The sequence below is a fragment of the Danio rerio genome, chromosome 20, assembly GCF_052040795.2.
Source record: "Danio rerio strain M-AB ecotype USA chromosome 20, GRCz13ab, whole genome shotgun sequence".
NCBI lineage: Eukaryota > Metazoa > Chordata > Actinopteri > Cypriniformes > Danionidae > Danio > Danio rerio.
Genome location: NC_141040.1, coordinates 24,280,567 through 24,302,400, shown reverse-complemented (window position 1 = coordinate 24,302,400; position 21,834 = coordinate 24,280,567). Strand labels below are relative to the sequence as shown.

General features: G+C 32.7%; 1 protein-coding gene across 2 annotated transcripts in view; it reads left to right on the top strand.

The window, feature by feature from the left end:
* Positions 1-12,550: 12,550 nt before the first annotated feature.
* prkchb (protein kinase C, eta, b) overlaps positions 12,551-21,834 on the top strand; it is a 220,532-nt gene continuing 211,248 nt past the window's right edge. For both annotated transcript variants that reach the window (XM_087297007.1, XM_087297004.1), the window contains exons 1-2: positions 12,551-12,647; positions 13,036-13,087. The gene's annotated coding sequence lies outside the window, so the exon portion shown is untranslated. The remainder of the gene's footprint in view (positions 12,648-13,035; positions 13,088-21,834) is intronic.

The window sequence follows — 21,834 nt, the reverse complement described above, 5'->3', positions numbered from 1 at the left end:
AAACCGTCAAGATCGCATAATTATTAATGTTTTCATTATCACGATTTCTAGCAAACCTGTCCTCACTCATAAATGAGATAGAATATAGTTGTCCATTAAAATAAAATACAATAGTAATTTAAACATATAAAAATGGAATATTTCTATAAACATTTTATTTTTATTTACCAATATTTTGTCCATTTTTTGTTTGTTTAAAAGAACACCTATTTTACCAATTATTTAAGATTTAAGTCTTCTGTGTTTTCAGATTGAGTCTGTAAAGTTTGAACTCCCTTCAGATGATATATTTGACCTTTTAGAACATCTGGATTTTCTGCACTGGACATCATGTAGCTGTTTTTGTTGCCTGTGCCTTTAATGCTAGTTCTCCCCGCCCACCGTTCCCACGTGCCTTTCAGAGTGTGCCTCAATCTCCGTTTCGACTGCATCAGATAAACAGCACAGTGACAGACATGAAGGAAGCAGATCGCACATAGTTTGTGAGAAATACTACAGTAAGAACTTTCCCAGTGATTAGTTGATGTATTTGTTGTGAAGTTAATTCAAGCATACCTGCAATGATAAATCACACAAAATGTTGTTGCAAATTTCATGCACACACACACACACACACACACACAGTGCACGTGTTTAACTTTGCACTGTTTATGCATGGAAAATGTGACAGGATACACGTTAATATCCACTGCTGTGTTATGTTAATGTACAAAATAAACCTGATTTACATTTACAAGCCGGATTGAAGCACCTTTTTTTATAGTTGTACTGACATGCGGCTGTGGTGATAAAGACGATAAAATTCATTACAAACATGCACTGGTTTAAAAACGTTTTAAACTTGTAAAACTCTTGATCACATTTGATTAAAATTGATGATCACAGAGAGCTGAATAGATCTTTTAATCCCAGTTGCTTTGCGCACATCTTGTCTTGTTGATATGATTTTACACACTACTACGAAGACATGTTAATACTCAGCAGTCAATCAATTCGGTGGGCGGAGAAACTGCACCCCTACATTACGATGCGAAGTAGGTAGTGCTGTCGCCTCACAGCAAGAAGATCGCTGTTTCGAGCCTCGGCTGGTTCAGATGGTATTTCTGTGTGGAGTTTGCATGTTGTCCCTGCATTCGCGTGGGTTTCGTCCGAGTGCTCAGGTTTCCCCCACAGTCCAAAGACATGCGGTACAGGTGAATTAGGTAGGCTAAATTGTCGGTAGTGTATGAGTGTGTATGAATGTTGGAAAGGCATCTACTGCCTAAAACATATAATGGATAAGTTGGCGTTTTTTTCATCTGTGGCGACCCCGGATTAGTAAAGGGACTAAAACGGGACAAAAAGAAAATGAACGTATGGAATACTGTTTCCGGGTCCAAGACGCTGCTCATTTGAATAGAGAAAATATTCATTTATGGACACTTTTTAGTCCTATCACAACTTGCTGCATCACAATGACCAACATTTTTACAATTCATAAAACATGAATCACTTTCTGTTTGGCCATCGGATTAGCCCCCATTTATGTGGACAGCACATTTTAGCTTTTAAGTGGCTATTTAAAATACTTTGAATGTTTTATATTTTGTTATAGACATAGTGTCATCCTGCAACTGTTTCACAGCATATGAAATGTCCCAAACACTATTTATAACTGTCCAAAATGGGGGAAAAATGTTTTTACTCTGATAGTCAAAGCAAGTTAAAAAAAATGTATATGTTATATTTGCATAAAAAAAAGTCATTTGCATTAAAAAAAAGTCACGAAAAAGTGTTTAATGTAAATTCGGACCACGAGTCCACATTTATGGACATTCTTTTCTCTAAAAGTACATCGTATCAAAAGATGATACTTAGTTTTTATTCTAATAAGGTTCCAATAAGCCCAAATAGTAAAGAGAAATAAAAAATGCATGTTAAAAAACACCTTTGGCCTTAAGAGGTTAGGCGAAAGTAATATATCGCTTTGTAAACATTTATTATTACCATTTGATGAGTCTCCCCATATAGTTTGATGTAGCACTTGGAAGCCGCTTTGCTTAACATCACTCTTAATAAGGTAATTTTAACGTCAGGAAAAAAAAATTCTTACTGTCTTTATATCACTCCGATATGACTATGGACACACTACATCTATACACACAGTTCTGTCCAAACAGCTTACAAAAGATGATTTTCATCATAGGTGCCCTTTAAGGTAAAACAACTCAAATACTATTTAAGAAATAAAATGAAATTAATATATACGAACTGTCATTTCATTTATTTAATTTATTTATCAACTAAATTAAATTAATTTGTCAAATGAAATAAAGTTCAATTAAAGTAAAGTTAATATAGTTTTTTTTTTTTTTTGCAAAAAACAAATTAAACAAAAACTTTTTTCAATTCAGAATAGACAGAGAAAATATAAAAATTAATTCGAACACTCCTTGGAAGACTCACTACAGTCAGGACCTTGAGATACCTGAATACTAGGGATGCACAATATATCAGTAACATATTAGAATTTTTGTGTGTATTAGTGTAAGTCAGATTTAAAAATTGAAAAGTGAATGCTTATTTCCTCTATTTTCACATCTAAATGTTCCTTTGCTCTATAATATGTTCTATAATAATTATCTATAATAATTAAAAAAGCATCCTTACATTTTATATTTCATTACTCAAATGTAGTCTTTAGTAGATAAAGTTGCTCTCCAGATGCTGTTTTCATTGTGGAAGGTGAATGCGAACTCCTGGCCTTGCTCTTGCTGCATGTCTGACCTTCCGGAGGCCAGTGATGCAGTGATTTATAAGCAGAGATGAATAATAAATGAATGGCCGAATACCTTTAGACCTGCCTATTCATTCTGCAACCTTCGGCAGCATCTGTTGGTTAATAATGCAACACATTATGACTGGCTGAATCCTTTAAACTTTAACCCTCTTGTTTAAACATGGTGATATCTGTAGACACAACATCCTTAGAGTCATGCCTGTCTTCTTCATTTTCTTTCTTGCTTTCTGAATAGACTTTGTATATGTTGTATGACTGTTAAATGGTGAATTAACAGAATTCACTGACCAGGCAAATGACATTCCCACTTATAAAAGTCAGTGTTTTGGCCCCTTCATCAACCTTGTCAATGCATCACTGTGAGATCTTGAACCCACTCCATGTGTACAATCAAGTTTTTGTTGTTTTTACATAATGTGGACTTGTGAAGAGGTGATGAGGTACCAAGGTTTATAAACACACAATACATACAATATACATAAAAATGTTAGGTTGTTGTGACCCAACCTTGGGTCAAATACTATAAAACCAAACTGCAGAAAAGTAAATTACGTCTCAAATATAAAATATAGGTGTGCAATATAGGATAAAAAATTTATATATATGTGTGTGTATTCATAGTCCATACAGTCCAAATGCAAGCATAATTCTTTACATTTATTCGTTTATGTTTTTGTTTATTTGTTCTGTGTTTATTTATTTATTCACGTTTATTTGTTTATGTGTTTTTTTGTTTATTGTGTGTTTATATGTTTATTTTTTATGTTTGTATGTATTTGATTGTTTTGTTTTGTTTGTCTATTTATTGTGTGTTTATTTATTTGTTCATACATTTATTTGCTTGTGTGTGTGTATGTGTATTTTTGTTTGTTTGCTTATTGTGTGTTTATTTTTTTATAGATTTATTTTTGCATTTTGTGTGTTTACTTATTTTTATTTATTTATTTATTTGTATGTTTATTTGTTTATGAATGTATGTATTTGTTTGTTTATTGTGTTTAACCTACATACTTATTTGTTTATGTATGTATGTATTTGATTGTTTGTTTGTTTGTTTGTTGTGTGTTTATTTGGTTCTTTGTTCGTTATGTATGTATTTGATGACTTTGTTTTGTTTGTTTGTTTGTTTACCGTTTGTTTATTTATATCCTTATGAATGTATTTTTGTTTGTGTGTTTATTTATTTATTTAAATTGTTTATGTTTATGTATGTATGTTTTGTTTGTTTGTTTACTTATTGTGTTTATATAATTATTTGTTTATATTTGTATTTTTGTTTGTTTTTATTGTGTGTTTATTAATTTAAACTTTATGTATGTATTTTTGTTTGTGTGTTTATTTATTATTTATTGTTTTTGTATGTATGCATTTGATTGTTTGTTTGTTTGTTGTGTGTTTATTTATTTAAATATTTAGGTATGTATTTTATGTTTATTTATTTATTTATTTATTTATAATTGATTGACCCACTTTGTTCTTCATCAGAATCCATATTGTTTGGGTTGTCAGTTACATTAACATTGATCAGTAACTGTTGGCTGGCTCTTTAGATGTATCGAGTGCTGGTCCAGTTCAGAGCATCACAGGAATCATACTGCATCTGTTTGCTGACCCTTTCGCTTTGAGGATCAAAGGAGGGTCGCGGACACATAGAGCAGAAAATAGAAACAGCTTTGCTTTGAATGTGCGCTGGTGATGTACACATCTGTTTGAGGATTGATACTGTACAAAGCTTTCAGATGTTCTTTAAATACTAATAAAATAATTGTACATACAATGTTGGATTACTTCCCTGCAGGTGCACTGTCTACAGTAAGCAAAGCATCCACAGTATTTGGCATTCAATGCTGAATTGCAGACCAACGATTTTTTTTGGCATGTGTATTGGGTTTCTTTTTGTGTTTGAAAGAGACAGATACACAGAAATGCTCTAGAGCCTGACACTAGAAAGAAAGTATACATCTATTATTTTTATTTTCCTTTATAGAGCCATTATGAGTTACTGTAAATTAATATTAAATTAATTAATTTAATAAGTAAATTAATATTTTTTAATGACTTTTTCTTATAAAGGGTCAAAAATCGGCTGTGGGCTGAAGGTAAATAAACCAAACCATATTACATTAAATTTGCCATAGCTAATTTCCTAATTTTTTGCTAATATTTAAAAATAACTAGAATATGTTGCTTTGAAATATATTATTTAATGATGCAGTATCATTTTAAATGTTTTATAATGAAATTTTTATAGTAAAAACATAAACTCTCATTTATAACACAAGTTCAATGCTGAATACACTAGTCTAACTTTGCCTGCCTTTGCCTTGACTAGCTCACCGATGTCCTGCGCATTGTCTTCTATCAAGTGACAGTATTTACATTTTAAAAGTCTAATTAATTTACAACATTTAAATTAAACATTTAGTTTTAGTTGTTTTAGTTATTTGTAGCTCTTCATTTAAACAAAGAAACAAAAAATTACATAAAATTCTAAATGACAAAATGTCTGTCAAAGACATTCACTCTCTCTTTTGAGATGGGATGGCGGGCCAAACCTAAGGTTACAATGGGCCAACTTTGGCCCGTGGGCCTTACCTTGAGCACCTCTGGTCTAAATCCTGCTAATAAAATGTGCAAACACAATCTTATTCGAGAACCATGCACATGTTTTTGATTAGTTTGATTATTTCACAATAACTGTTTAGAACTGTTCAGTCATTAATGTATGTCTCATTATAACGTAGTGTTTATAATGCGTTTTTTAGTGTTATTAGTGCTATTATAACGTTTATAGTGTTATAGAACAAAACTGAAATCTCCTTTTTCATCTTCTTTCAAAATGTTTATTCAATTCAATTCATGTTTATATTTATAGTGCTTTACAATGTAGATTGTGTCAAAGAACTTAACATACACTCTCAGAAAAAATAATGCTCCTTAAGGAACAGTTTTGTACCTTATATGGTACAGAAAAGACCTCTTATGATCGTGTTCTGTACCTTTTATGGTACAATTGATATGGTACACATAAAAATATGTAAATAAATTTTGGACAACTCCTTTATTACAATATCTATGAAAATAAATAATACTGCAAAGACAAAGTGATTTTATGAATAATTTCCATATAAAAACAAGAAGAAAACGTTCTATAATACAAAACAACTGGTAAAACAAAACTATAGGTATTGTAAACTAAACATTTAAGGCATTTCAATAAACATTTGGTAAACATTATATGATAAATACATTTTCATTATTGATATCTGCACCTTTTGGCATTTGCTTTCCACTACGCACCTGAGCTGGCAAAAATCCTGCATATTCAAAGTGTTAATGTAGACTTTTTAATATTTTAAAACTTATCAAACATTGTGCAAATATCATTACAATACTTTTGCATAATTTGTTTTCTATTTTAAAATTAAGTAAATTAAATTAACTTTTAGATGATTACAAAGGTATTGTGTGAAAATTGGAGAAAACTAATTATATTGTACATTTGAGAATGTATTTCTGTTTTCACATTTTTGTGAAAAGTGTTGTGAAATGTTTAGCACAAAAATAGATCTTTCGATTTATGCTAAAGTATTTTTTTATTCTTTGTTGTAAATGGAAAAGGTGCATTTGCACAGAAATAAACTTCTTAAAATATGAAATTTTAATTGTTTAAAAATGTATTTGAAATTTTATATTTATAAATTGACACATTTTGGATATACTGTAGCAAAATGCCTTTAAATAGTTCTTGAAGAAACACATTTGACACTGTTAAGGTACAAAATGTCTTGTCACTTTAGTGGTACCTTCATGGATCAGATTTACCTTTAATGAAGGTACAATATAGTATCTGCAGGTTATAAAAACCAAAGGTATATTTTGGTTTTCTATGGTACAAATCATGTCCTAAAGGTGCAAACTGCAATGGTACAAATTTGTTTCTTTGTCTGAAGGTACAATTCTGTTCCATAAAAAGGTACTGCCCCAGTGACAAGGGTTTGTACCTTCTTTGGTACAACATTGCATCATTTTTTTTTTCTGAGAGTGTAGAAGTTCTAGTAAACTAAAACTGTGCCAGTTCAGTTTTCAGAGTTGCAGTTCAGTTTAGTTCAGTTCATTGTGGCTTAATTTTCACTGCTCAAAGTCCAAACACTAAAGAGCAAATCCATCAATGCACAACTCCACAAGTTCCATAGATTGTCTTCTTAGTTTGCCAGCATTTAAGATTTCTGAAATAAAATATAATTTTTTTTGTTATACGATTCATATATCTGTGAATAAAAAGCTACATTTCAGTATTTTCTATTCTTACTAAAATTTGTTTGTAAACTTATACACTTCTAAAAAGTGTTTGGAAAGTATCTTTTTGTTTTTAAAGAAATAAACACTATTATTCAACTACACTCTCAGAAATAAAGGTGAGCTGTCACTGGGGTGGTTCCTTTTCATAAGGTACAAATTTGTACCTAAAAGGTCAATATTAATACCTCATGGGTACATATTAGTGCCTAAAAAGTACAGAAGTATTCCTCTTAAATTGTTTAGGTACCAATATGGACCCCCTTGAGTACAAATGTGTACCTTATGAAAAGGTACCACCCCAGTTACAGCTCGCGTACCTTTATTACTGAGAGTGTAGGATAGCTTAATATCAAGAGTGCCGAAATAAAAATACATTCATTTTATGGCCCACATCTTGCATTGAATAATATACAGACAAAACTCAAAAAAATAGTAATAATCAAATAAAATAATAATTATAACCTATGGATGAAAGGTCAACCAGGTGGCCTGTCAAAGGTTTAAAGAATCATCAAAACAAAATGCACAAAATTTAATAAAGAGATGAAGTAGTACATCTATTTATAAACGTTTATAAATGCCTATAAAATGCACCACAGCTTCATCAAATTATCTTGTACATTCTACTGAAGAGGAAAACAATTCACCTACACCATGAACGAATGTCACGAGGGTGAGTAAATCAACAGCAAATTTTCATTGATTTGTGTGTGAACTATTTGCTTTAGACATCGATGAGCTTTCCATTATATCCACAGTCTAGGATATACAGTATAAACGGGGCCCCTGGGTTAATTCTCTCAGAGGACCCCTTTGTTTTCAGTATCACTAATGAGCATAAGATCATCAGGAGTCTGAACCGCACAGATCAGCTGACCTGCTCTAATTACAGCATTAGCAGCTTCACCGGCCACTCATGCATGATACACCGAGCGATCTGGAGTCCTGAGCTCCTGGGCAGACATATGGTGGCCTAGTGAGGGGTGCTTAGATCGACTTGGCACTTCCCTGGAGCCATCGGAGAGGGAGAAAGAGCATGTAACGGCACTAACAAACTCATGCAAACACATCTGGTGGCGCTGAAGGATGCATTCAGGAGACTTTAAGATTTACATGAATTTATTGATTTATTTATTTACTATAGATGGTGTTGGATTTAAATTAGTTGGATAAAGTAGGCTATACTACAGTATCAGAAAACATAATACATTTTTTTTATAGATTTTTTAATGTATTCTAATACACAGCAAAATTTACTCAGTTTAAATTGTATTTGGTCCCTTTCTAAATTGAGTTAATGTCACTCAAGTTAATGAGCCAATGAAAGAATTAATTAGGTGATGATTGAGGACAGATGATGAACACCTATTGTTAATAAACAGAAACACATAAGAGAAACACAAAACTACAACTGACTTCAGTCTCAGCCTTAAATGAAATCAGCTCAAATATTGAATCTCTCAAAATCTCAGCAGAAGATCAACTTGATCAATAAGCAACTCCACAAACAGCAGCTTTTCTTATTAATAACCTGTTTGCCTTATTATAAAGATGGACCAAAAACTCTGAACTGAGTAAATTTTCCTGTGCACTGTGATTTATGGTGAACTTTAGGATTTCACTGTCATTTGATTCTTCTTTCAAATAAAAATGTTGCCATTTTAAAAACATTTTTTTCCAGAAAGTGAAAATTGGTCAAAATATCAAATGTGTTTATAGTTTTTTTTTTCAGATTAAATAAACATTTCCAACATTGTACTGTATGTTCAAGAAGGAAAGCTTTTCTCATTCAGCGTTTTAGTCACAGAAACAGTTTCTTTCCTCAGGCAATTCCACCTCATGAACACTTTATGATAGCAATTGTAAAACAAACAACCCTACTTTTTATACACATTCACACTTATTTATTTAACAACATACTTTACATGCCAATTTGTTCATAACAGCTACACATATAACGTTGTATATACTGCACACTGTAAAACCCAACAGTCAACTTTATCAAATGAAATGAGTGTAGTTTCCTCAAATTTACTGAAAGTTAATTCTACTCATTTGAAAAGAGTTTTGAACTCAGTATTGAAGTTCATATAGTTTTTTTTAACTCAAATGGTTTGGAGCAATCGGTTTCCTCAAACGGTTTGAGTTGCCTTAACTCAGTGGTTCTCAAACTCACCACCTCAGAAAAAAATTGTCTCAAGTACTACCATAATGACAGGCATTGAAATACAGTAGCGTAGTAGGGCTAATTTAGCAGCTACAGCTCTGCAGAGTTCAAAAACAAGGCAGATAAATTCATATTATTAATATGAATATGAATATTTATTATTATCAGACACTTTAAACATTATAAACAGTTTGAACATTAAAACTGCACTTTGCTTAAGGTAAAACAAATAAATAAATAAAACATCAACGTTTAAACTAAATGTGCTTTTAAAAGTTAATAAAAAATACACCGTTCTTAAAAAGTAAAAAGAAAACTGCTGTACTTAAATGTAAAGCTTATAACATATAGTAGTAGCCTCTTTTTGATAAATTTTGAAATGTATGTGGCATGTACATAGCTATCACATACTTGCATATCTGAAACCTATAGCTCAAACTCCCCTCTTCTCCTGCAAACAGGAGGGAACCCCGGACTCAAGGAGTTCAAGAGCTCAGAGCTCTCTGCCAGACATGCCTTATTATCAATCATCAACTAAGTGTGAACTCTTGAAAATATATCGGTTTATTATCTGTCAATAAAGCTCTTTCTGATTCTGATTCCACCCACATTTACAGTGCTCAGTATGATTAAGTACACCCCATTTTGAAAATGAATATTTTTATCCATTTCTCGGTGAATATAGGCAATGTATTTTGGTGCATTTAAACAAAACTGATTTATTAGACATACATGTATTAAAATAACATTTTAGTCACCAAACATATTTAAAAATTGAAAGATAATGCAATTAAATAAATAAAAAATACAAAATTTTTCCAAACTTTTAACAATTTGTGTTAAATATTTTTCTATAACATATTCATTTGGATGTACTAGTTTTTGGACAGTTATTTTGTTAGATAAGCTCCAGATTTAACTTCAGTACTGACTAATGTATATGCACAAATATAATATTGTATAGCTCCTATTACAAAAGTGGATTTAAAAGATCGATTTGTGTGGGGTGTACTAACGCTAAGCACTGTATAAACAGAACAGCACTATATGAGCACTATGTAAGATTGTAAACCATCATCTACTATGGCTAGAGGGCGCCAGAGATTTTCTCATCCTCTCTCTTGTACCTTTCACCCTGACTCTTGCTCATAAATTGCTTTTTGCCTCTTTCCGTGACTACTCCAAATAACTTTACTTTATCCTTGACATGTAAAGTGTTTGATTTTAGCATTCCCTCTGGAGTACCATTGAGAACAAAACCGCGCTTTTGCCTTCTCTCCTTCATTTTCTTCCCCTCAGTATCGAGATGGCCCTTCCTTTTAAGTAATTGCATGGCTTGGAGGGATTCAATATAGGGGCGTTTTATGTACTTGTATAGATATGTTCAGCCTTGTTTAACGTAAAAGCACACTATTGAAGACTGCTACAAAAATACCTCAATAACTTAAATACAAATACAGCATTGCACTTACTCGGATGATGGCTGACTTGTAACCTGAGACCTATTTACATTTCGCATAATATATACACACACTTGCAATAAAGATGAACATGAAAATATCAAGATATTACATTACTGCTTTTTTTCCTAGAGGTAACTTTGGGATTGAGAGGGAGAGACACAAATTAGATTAGTTAAGGCTAGCACTCTCATTACGCTGAACTGCTGTTTAGGAGAGTGGGCGAGAGAGGCTAATGCGTTATAATTGATGTTTACTCTACTTGCATGCTCGTATATACAGCAGGCCACATAGGCCCTTCATTAGCTGCTGAGCGTTTTGGGACAAATTCCTTTATTTTCACCAGTAGATGTATGGCATGACAGTCATCTGGAAGATCTGTCTACTGAAAAGTACACTACACATTTTTTTATTCACTGTTTTACTTGGTTAATCAGCTTTTGTAATAATTAAATGTGTCCAAACTACTGGCTATACATTAATGTCATTTCCCACCATCTTATATGGTCTTTGACAATTTTGTAATCTATATAATAATAACATTTAATAATAATAAAATTATTATTATTATTATTATTATTATTATTATACATTAATAATAATAATAATTATTATTAATAATAATATTTGTACATAACAATATATAATAATAATAGGCTAATAATAACAACAAGAAGTCAACAAAAATAATAATAATAATAATACAAAAAACATTTAGAATTTTTAAAAACTTTTTTACTTCAGCATACTAAACTTAAGTGAATTTTTATATGCAATTTTTGCACTTGTCATGTTGACAAAAAAGAGATCTTAAGGGTAAATCTTTTTTCAATTTTAAATTTTAAACCGTTTTTTATATATTAACTTTTTTTTTTTTTTTGCTATTTAGAGTAGGCTGATATTTGGGGAAATATTTATCAAACTGGAAAATTGTATTGTTTGTGTATTTTTAAAAGTTTTTTTAAGTCACCATTTCATAAATAAGCTATGTCTTCTTTCAAACTTTACAGGTCTGTGCACATAATGTTTAACTACCTGCATACATTTTATTTAGAGCCATAAAAATTCCGGATATGCTAAACACAGTAATAATAAGTTAACTAATTTGATAGAAATTCGAACTATTAAAATGTTGTTACATTTAAAATAACTATGACCACCGAGAACAACACCAAAGAAACTTAATTAAAGAGTGAATTCCATATCGTCCTCATGCAGTGTGAATAAATGGAGTTACAGAAAAAATGTGAGTGTGCATGCTCATTATCACATATTTAATTCTGCAATTTATTATTAATTCAAAATACCTGCATTTTTAAACTGAATTTAATCAAATTATTTAATTTAATTTTGCTTCCTTTAATTTGCTTATATTAAACCCTTTTTTTATTGACTTTAATAATACAAAATCTAATCTTACACACGCACTCACAAAAAAGACAATAATAGTAGCATTGATAATAACTTAACAGATCAGGATAAATAATATTATAAACACATAAAACAGTAAAAAAAAAAAAAAAAAGAGAAAAAAAAGAATTAAACAAAGATACATAACACAAGTACCGCAAGAGGAAAAAGGACTTATGTATCCGTGATACTTCCAAAAATAATTAGCATGATATTAGATCTTTTTGTTTTTATTTCCACTATTACATTACATAGGCTAACACTTTGATGGCAGACTACAAACAGTCATAATTTTTATTATCCGTACATATATATTTTTATATTACACTATACATAGATCATTTTATATAGATATAATTAAAATAAAACTATGTAGATTAAAATGTCGTCTGATATGATTTCATTATTAAATCGTTAATTGTCTTCGATAGAGGCGCCATGTTTTCAACGTTGAGCCTAAACATCACGACGTTCACGTTTTCTCCTGGGTCACTCAAAACCGACCATAAACTGACAGGCTGCTCCACCGGTAAGACAACATTTCCGTCAAAAACATATTTGGTATTTAATCACCACGTGGGGTAATTTTAAAATACATTTTAATAAGCTACATATTTAGCCAATTAGCTTAACGGGCAAAAACCCTATGCAGATTTAGGATCGGCTAAATTCTGTTTGTCACTTCCGTAAATATTTATTAGCCGTGCGTTTGTGTTTAATGTGTTTGCAGTTCATTTTATTGTTGTGCTTACCAAAATGTGTGTGAACGTTAGTTAAACACCCCGAAACACATCTGACAAGTGTATAATGTTGTTTTTGTGGCCACAGTGCTAACTTTATCAGACTGTAACGCCAGAAGTTTCTAATTCATAACAACATTGAGTCAGCTATTCAGTTCAATGTATTGTCACTTCTAGTTTTAAAAGAAGAGGCTCAGAGATCTTCTTGGAGGCCTTGGAGTAAATGAAGGTAAGCATCTTCATCTGCCATCATCTACTTATTCTTTGCTTGTTTTAAACCTGTTTGATTTTCTTTCTTCTGTTGAATACAAAAGAAGATATTTTGAAGAAAGTTGGAAATCATTCATTTTTATAGTATTTCGGGACATTCTAAAAGCCTTAACATGAAAAAAGCTTAATGTGGCTTAATATACCTATAAACATCAACTAGAGAAACACAAATTTCTGTCAATTTGTACTTGTAATTAACCCCAACTACTGTAAAAAGAACTAGTCCCAATTCCATAGATAAAGGGAAAAACATCACATTAAGCGTTTTCTTCCCCATTGAAATCTATTATAAGGAGAAAATGTACTTAAACAAAAAGTGAGAAAAAATCTCATTTCTATCAAATTTTACTTGTGATTAAAACTCTGATTTTATAAACAGCCTTTATACCATTTGGTTTCCCTCAGTTGTTGTAAAGTTATGTTTGTTAAGCCTTTCCTTATCATAGCCTGTTCTTTTGACAATAGTTAGTGTTATTCTTTCATTCATATTCTTTTCGGCTTAGTCCCTTTATTAATCCGGGGTCGCCACAATGGAATGAACCGCCAACTTATCCAGCAAGTTTTTACACAACGGATGCCCTCCCAGCTGCAACCCATCTCTGGGAAACATCCACAACCACATCCACCCACACTCATACACTACGGACAATTTAGCCTACCCAATTCACCTATACTGCATGTCTTTGGACTGAGGTGGAAACCGGAGCACCCGGAGGAAACCCACGCGAACGCAGGGAGAACATGCAAACTCCATACAGAAATGCCAACTGAGCCGAGGATTGAACCAGCGACCTTCTTGCTGTGAGGCGACAGCACTACCTACTGTGCCACTGCTTCGTCCTAGTTAGTGTTAATCACATGTAAAGTTTGGCAGAAATTTGGGTTTCCCTGGTCGATGTTAAGGTACATTAAGCCACGTTAAGCTGTTTCCTTATAATGGACTTAAAATGCATAACGTGATCATTTTCACTGATTAAAATTAGAGCTCATTCTTTTGACATCAGAAAGTGTTTGTCATGAATAACATTTGATAGAAATTTGACTTTTCGCTTGCTGTTTAGGTACATTAAGCCACGTTAAGCTTTTTCCTTATAATAGACTTCAATGGGGGAGAACACCCTTAATGTGATGTTTTTCCCTTTATCAATGGAATTGGGACTTTTTACAGTAGTTGGGGTTAATTACAAGTACCATATGATAGAAATTTGGGTTTCTCTGGTTTATTTTTTGGTACATTAAGTCATGTTAATCTTTAGAATGTCCTAGAATTAGCTTTTCTTCAGATTTTCAGCTTTCTTTGAAATGTCTTAATTTGTGAACAAATTAAGTTGTTATTGTGAATTCTCTTTAAGCATAAATCTACAGAATTACAGAGCAGTTATTTTCTGATTTTGCATAGATTTACAGCATTGACTTTTTTTTATTTTGTAGAGATTTTTTCTTTTTGTGTTGTTGTTGTCTATTTGTAATGATCTACAAACTGCTTTCCTTTGTAAAATAAATGACATTACCAAACCATGTGCCAGGGCAGCACCTCTGCTTGGTGAAGTGAAAGTTTGGTGGGGCGATCCTCTAAAACCAGCCGTATCAGCAGAGCACTGGCCTTGCTGGGGCTGCATGTGTTATTTAGCCCATGTCATCATCATGCTCTGTTTATCTCACTGAGGCCATTAAGTGTGACTAACGCGGCCGTGCAGCAGTTAGCCTGCTCCACCCCGAGGCCCAGGGATCTGATGTCAGCCCGCTCTCCTGCAGTTTACTTCCAGTCTTGGGATACATCGTATCATTTTAATGGTGGACTGGATGAAGGCATACGTGTATGTGCGTCATTTATAGTGTCTTCTGCTAACGTATAGATGCATTCGTGAGTCTAATAGCTATTGATTGACAGTCAGCTATCACCCCGCCTCCAAGCCAAATGTTATCAATGTCAAACTCAAGGTCGACAATGAAAATTTTATGATTGCACCCAAACGCAGCGGTGACTCGTAGTGCACGCTGTGCAAAACATGTATATTATCCACATGGAGTAAACCGTAGCTGGCGGGGTTCTGCTAATGTTTTTCTTTTACAAGCTTTTTCTATGCAACTGCCACATTTCAGCCTGCGGGTTCACCCAGATTGTTTAAATTGCCCAGTTCATATCTGATGTCAGTTGACCTCATTTAGCACAGCAGAAACATAGGCTGCGTTTCTTGTACTCTACGCTCTGATCGTTTACATTTCACTTCAGCGTCCTCCGCTCGTGCTTTTTTTCTAGTTATTGTTTGACTGTAGGCTAGCAACGGCTATTGTTCCGGATGATGGCCTCTGTTACACGTGGCTGAATGAAGTCGAGCACATTGTTTCCACAATTCCTCGTCTCTTTCTGTTTTTCTTTTGAACACATTTGATCAAATGTTCCTGAGATCTGTGACTTTCTCTCAGTGAATCGGTGGAGAACAGACACGGTGTGTCAAGTGCTTTCCAGCTTACGGCCCTCTTGCTATCTGATGGTAACGGAGACGTCTGCTACAGTGCTAGCCGGGTAAAAGAGCTTGCTCCATGTTTCCCCCGAGTCACAGGGGTGCCATTAAGAGCCCTCCTCACGCATGAGATAGACAGAGAGAGAGAGAGAGTGAGCGGCTTGCGTAACATGCGGCAGAGCTGCAATGCAGGCAGCTGACGAGGGCAGTTTGTCCACGCTCCACTGAACCACAGCTGCGGTCCATCTGGAGTTGGACTGGCATTGTCTGCTCTGCCCGCTTGGGCCCGCTTGAGCCGGGCTTTGAGTGACAGGGCACCGAAGGGTTAAAAGCTGCCTTATTGAGCACGCTGATGAGCTGGAGTTGAGCAACAAATAATGCATTTAGCTGCAGGTCCTGCAGAGCACCATACCTGGTGCACATAACATGGTCTGAAAGAGCTCAAGACTGTTACAAATAGATTTGTCATGTCATTTTTTTCTCAGCCCACAAAAAAATATGTTAAAATATTTGAATATATTTTATATGATGAGCATGTTTTTAATTACTAAATTTTAATGAAGCTTGCTGTTTAAGTAACGAAGTAGGTGAAAATGTTAGCTGTTGTGGTAGCATAATTAAGAAAGTAGCCTATTTGGAAGGTTTAACATTCCTAAGAATATAAACTGGTTAGTTAAATTGGTGTTTTCTTTTACTATATCATATTTGGGAAAAAAGCAGTGAAGCAATTTAGCTGAAATATTATAAATATTAAAATAAATAAGCTTTTGAAAAGTCATGTTGTTCAATCAATGCACAGAAACATGCTGTAAACATAAAACATGAAAACATTTCATGGAGAGCACTTCTGCAGAGCCTTGTGACTGCATGTCAAGGTCGGTAAAGTACTGTTTTTTTGTACACTCAAATGTACACTCACTTAACTGAGAGATCTCTAAACTAAAAAATTAAAGGCAATCTCAGCAGATAGTTCACAGAAAAATATCACATAAAAAATATAAAATCCCTTATTCTGAATCTGAATAAAGCCTAATCAATATTATGCTCATCTCTTTTAGACCTGTCACAATAATCAATATATTGCATATCGCACAATAATTGGACCACAATAATTGTTGGTGTTTCAATATATATTTACAAATTCACAAATAACAGTAAAGCCATTTTATATGGACATTTAAATTAGGGCCACACAATATATCGTTTCAGCATCGATATCGCCATTTGCACATCTGCAAATGTCACATCGTAAGATCTTCAATCTCAAGCATGTGTTATTATGTGTTGACCAGGAGCTTGTCGATTAATGGCAAACTTTTTTTAATCAACTTTTTAAAATCAAATCATTGTGTACTTAAAATGTATAATTCACATAATTTTTGTTTTTTTTCTTTTAAACACTACTTAATTGAGTTAAAAGCATACAGGCACAAGAAACATTAGCATTTGTAGCTTTAAGATTAATCTAATAAGATTTGTATAGTAAAGACTGCCAAGTGTAATTTTACATTAGATTTTAAAATATTTGTCTCCAAATGCCATTAACACTTAAAAGTCAAATATAAAGCTCCTTTTTTCCTCTGATTTTTATCCCCCGAAGCCCCCCCCCCCCCCCCAAATATTAATATTCAAGTTTATAATAATATATACACTCTCCAATGAAATTACCCCAACTAAGGCTGCACAATATACAATTTCAGCACTGATATTGCAATGTGATCACATTACTGGATATGCCATATTGAGTTTGTATTAAAATGTATCATTTGCATCTGTTTTTGATACCTGCGATTGTATAATGATTTTAAAAGTGTTCAGGTTTATGAAAATGTACCATTTGTGACTTTAACTACAATTCATTTTATTGAATTATTTATATTTTTATTATTCAGTTAGTGTAATTAAATACTGTTAGACTCGGGGAAATGATAAAACGCTTTATTCTAATTGTATCTTTTTTATAAAGTGTAAAGATTGTTTCCTGGATTTTTTAGAGATGTAAATAGTAAACATCAATTCATCTATCTCTGACTTAACTAGTGGAAAAAAAAATACTCAACACATACAAATACAGAAGCGTACTGCAAGTAGCACAGACAGCAACGAAAATTAATTACCAAAAATGTTATAGATTGCTTATTAGATTTCATGGAGATGCACTCCCACTGCAGAATCATCCCAATCGATCTAACCTTATAAATTCTTTCCAAATAGAGATATTAATTCATATGATGAAATTGTATTCATATCAAAATATATATTGCAAAATAAAAGCGCAATGTTAGAATTGTCCAATATCGTGCAGCCCTAACCCTAACTATTCTGAAATACTTAATTCTTTACAAAAAGGTATTCAATCCTTATCAATACATATCGTAATATTTATTGCAGAAAAACTAAATATTGCAGTCCTAATTTATATTTTCCCTCACCGGTGTCAATGTTTATAATTCTACATTCACTTAATAGGACATTTATTAGGAAATATAATAGGTCATTTACTGTTTTAACATCAGATTACTGCATCTAAATAACCTTAGGGATAAAAAAGTTTTTTTTCTCTTGAAAATGTTTAAGGTTATTTGCATTATTAAAGTGTTGAATAATCAGACAAATAATGATCTCAAAATGACAGTAATATGGCTTATTGCAACAATTTCTGTGGCAAAAATTCTTGACAGGCCTAATCTTTTTCACCATCCAAATGTATTCTGGCATTTGCAATATTTTCAATAGAATTCATCCCAAAAACTTTGTTGAAAAGAGATTTCAGTCTTTCCTGCTTCCTCAAAGTGCAATGCACATTACTGCCCCTAGTAGTACTACTGCTTTAAATGGATTGTTCACCCAAAAATGTAAATTTACTCGTTCGCAAAGAAATTCAAATGTACTTCATGGGATTTATTAGAGCTGCATGATTAGTTGTAAACTGGTCCCGTTTTAAATACCCACTTGTTCGTATTCTTGAATACAAATTAGTCTTTGTTTGATTTGTCTGTATCTTTTAAAACTTTGAGTATAGTCTTGAAACAGCTTCAGGCTTTAGACTTTTCACTTACTGTACATGCCATTGTTTTTATGTTGCAAAAAAGGTAAAATTATAACCCAAGTTATGGGATAAAAGTTGATAGTTTTAACCATCTTCTGCATAGCTGCAAAAGTTTAAACCATCCACATGAAAGAAGAATACATGAGTAGGAGAATTCAGATTGAACTGACCTCTTTGTATTCCTATGAACAAAGTATGTTGTAGGTGCAACAAAACATATTTGGGTCACACTTTACAATAAGGTTCATTAGTTAATGTTATTTAATGCATTTACTTTACAATCTCATATACAGGTCTGGAATAGCTCAGCAAAAAATGAGAATTTCCTTACCATTTACTCAAACTCAAATGGTTTTATGATATTCTTTCTTCCATTATATACAAAATAAGATATTGTGAAAAATGTTGAAACAGCACCTCCATAGTTAGAACACAACATACTAAATGGAAGTCAATGGCTGTTTTGTTTCAACATTCTTTAGGAAATCTTAAAAAAAATTTTTACATTTAAATATTTGGGGTGAACTCAGGGGAAATATATGGGGACAAGGTGGCGCAGTGGGTAGCACGATCGCCTCACAGCAAGAAGGTTGCTGCTTCGAGCCTCAGCTGGGTCTGTTAGCGTTTCTGTGTGGAGTTTGCATGTTGTCACCGTGTTCGTGTGGGTTTCCTCCGGGTGCTCCGGTTTCCCTCCAAAGACGTGCTGTAGGTGAATTGAAATTGGTCGTAGTGTATGTGTGTGATTGAGTGTGTCTGGGTGTTTCCCAGTGATGGGTTGCAGTTGGAAGGGCATCCACTGCGTAAAACGTATGCTGGATAAGTTGGCGGTTCATTCCACTGCGGTGACCCCACATTCATAAAGGAACTAAGCCGAAAAGAAAATGAATGAATGAATTTGGGTGAACTCTCCCTTTAATAAGTAAAGATTTAATATTAAATTTTTAGACAGAATGTCAGTAAAATATTTAAAATGACTTGCACCAGTTACTTTATGCTTCAGATAAATATTATGTCAGTTATATTACTAAGGGTGTAGATGGTATCAAAAACTGATCCATCATTAATTAATCAAGTGAAGCCCACATGGCTGAGCCTGTGAAAACTGAGCAGCATTTTGAAAATACTAAAGACCATTTTTTAGTTTGGAAATGTTTCGTATTAGTGTAGACAGACTGCAAATGCAAACTTTTGAAAACAACGACTATTCACAATTGCTCTCTGGTCTTCTGTTCTTTGATTCATCAAGCCCCTTTCATATGACCATTACACAAGGAGAAGAGCACAAGTATACATATTGTGGCTAGGCATGGGACAATATCGGGTTTTAAGGTTTATAGTGGTTTGAAAAATTCAAGGTTTTAAAACTGCAAAAATTTAAGGTCTTACCATTCCTAAGGTATACAGTTAAAGTCAGAATTATTAGCCCCCCTTTGAATTATTATCATTTTCTATATTTCCCAAATAATGTTTAACAGAGCAAAGAGATTTTCACAGTATGTCTGAGAATATTTTTTCTTATTTTTTTATTTCGGCTAGAATAAAAGCAGTTTTACATTTTTTAGAAGCCATTTTAAGGTCCAAATTATTAGCCTCTTTAAGCAATTTTTTACCAATAGTCTACAGAACAAACCATCCTCATACAATAACTTTCCTAATTACCATAACCTGCCTAGTTAACCTAAATAACTTAGTTAAGTCTTTAAATATCACTTTAAGCAGTATAGAATTGTCATGAAAAATATGCAGTCAAATATTATTTATCTATCATAATGGCAAAGAAAAAATAAATCAGTTATTAGAAATGAGTTATTAAAACTATTATGTTTAGAAATGTATTTAAAAATAATTTAACAGAAATTGGGGGGAAAATAAACATGGGAGCTAATAATTCTGGGGGCTAATAATTCTCACTTCAACTGTATGTAAGTTTTTTTTAAGGGTTTTTATGTGTTGTAAAGAAATCAGTTGTATTGAAACTAATGAAGACAGCAGATGTCACTTATTTGAATTATTTAGCCTGACATGTTTATTATTTCAAAAAATTAGAAATGTTTTCTAAAACAAAATATATTGTGTTTAAAGGGGGAAACCCAGACATTTAAAAAGAACATGTTTTAGAGCAGTAATCACAATACCGTGATACCATGAAACCGTGTTATATTTACCCAAGGTTAGGATTTCCGTCAGTAACTTATACCGGCCCAATTGCGGCAACATAAGGGCATGTACAGTGAGCATGATTGGTCTCTTATCATTTTAGGCTCTTTATGGATTGTTTTTTCTGAAATACAATAACAATACTAGTCCAGAAGAAGATCATTTTCATTGTTAAAGCATATTTTAAAATAAAAATGCACTAGATATTGTAAACTGCACCTAAGGCATTGATTCGTTCATTTATTTGGATGTTTAAAAAATATGAACTCAAATTAATTAATTCATTTTAAAAAGACTGTTGCAATTACCTATTTGTCAAAACAGTATTTTTTTTCATCCATTTAAATTTTCAGAAACGGACACTAATTTAATGTTATTCATATCACACTTAATACAAACGTAACTATCACCATCTTATGTATCACACTTCAAGGTCGCTCTTTCGAATCGAGTGCAGTTGCCACTATCTTGCGTCTTATCAAGTGGGTTATAAAAAGCTAAGAGGAGCATAGATGTTAAATTAATGTATTAAAGTTGCTGTGTTCTTGCTGGTATGCCAACTGTTTTCTTAATAGCTATGGACAATTTTCTTTTCTTTCATAATTTTCAACTCAATTTTTTTCAGCATTCATTCAAAGTTAATAGGCAAAATAAATCAATTATCATGCAAGTAATTTTCCCTAAATAACCTCTGCATTATCCCTCATCTGAAAAAGTGTACATCCCACGTCGTGCTCATTTTGTTTCTAATGACAAAAGATAAATGTTGTTGCTTTTTTTTTTAAACAAACAATCACCAACAAATTCTGGATAAATGTATATTGTCCTTGAATTGAGCCAGCTGGATTCTTTTAGCTGAGTTTGAATGCTGTCCTTATCAAAATGTGACTTCATTTCATGCTGTCCTTTCTTTATGTATGATATGCTATTGATTTTCTCGAATCTGCCGTTTACTCTTTTATTTTCCGCTCAGTTCGTGTCAACAATTAGATTTGTCCCTGCCATTCCATTGGCCTTTGTTTTTTTGATAGATTA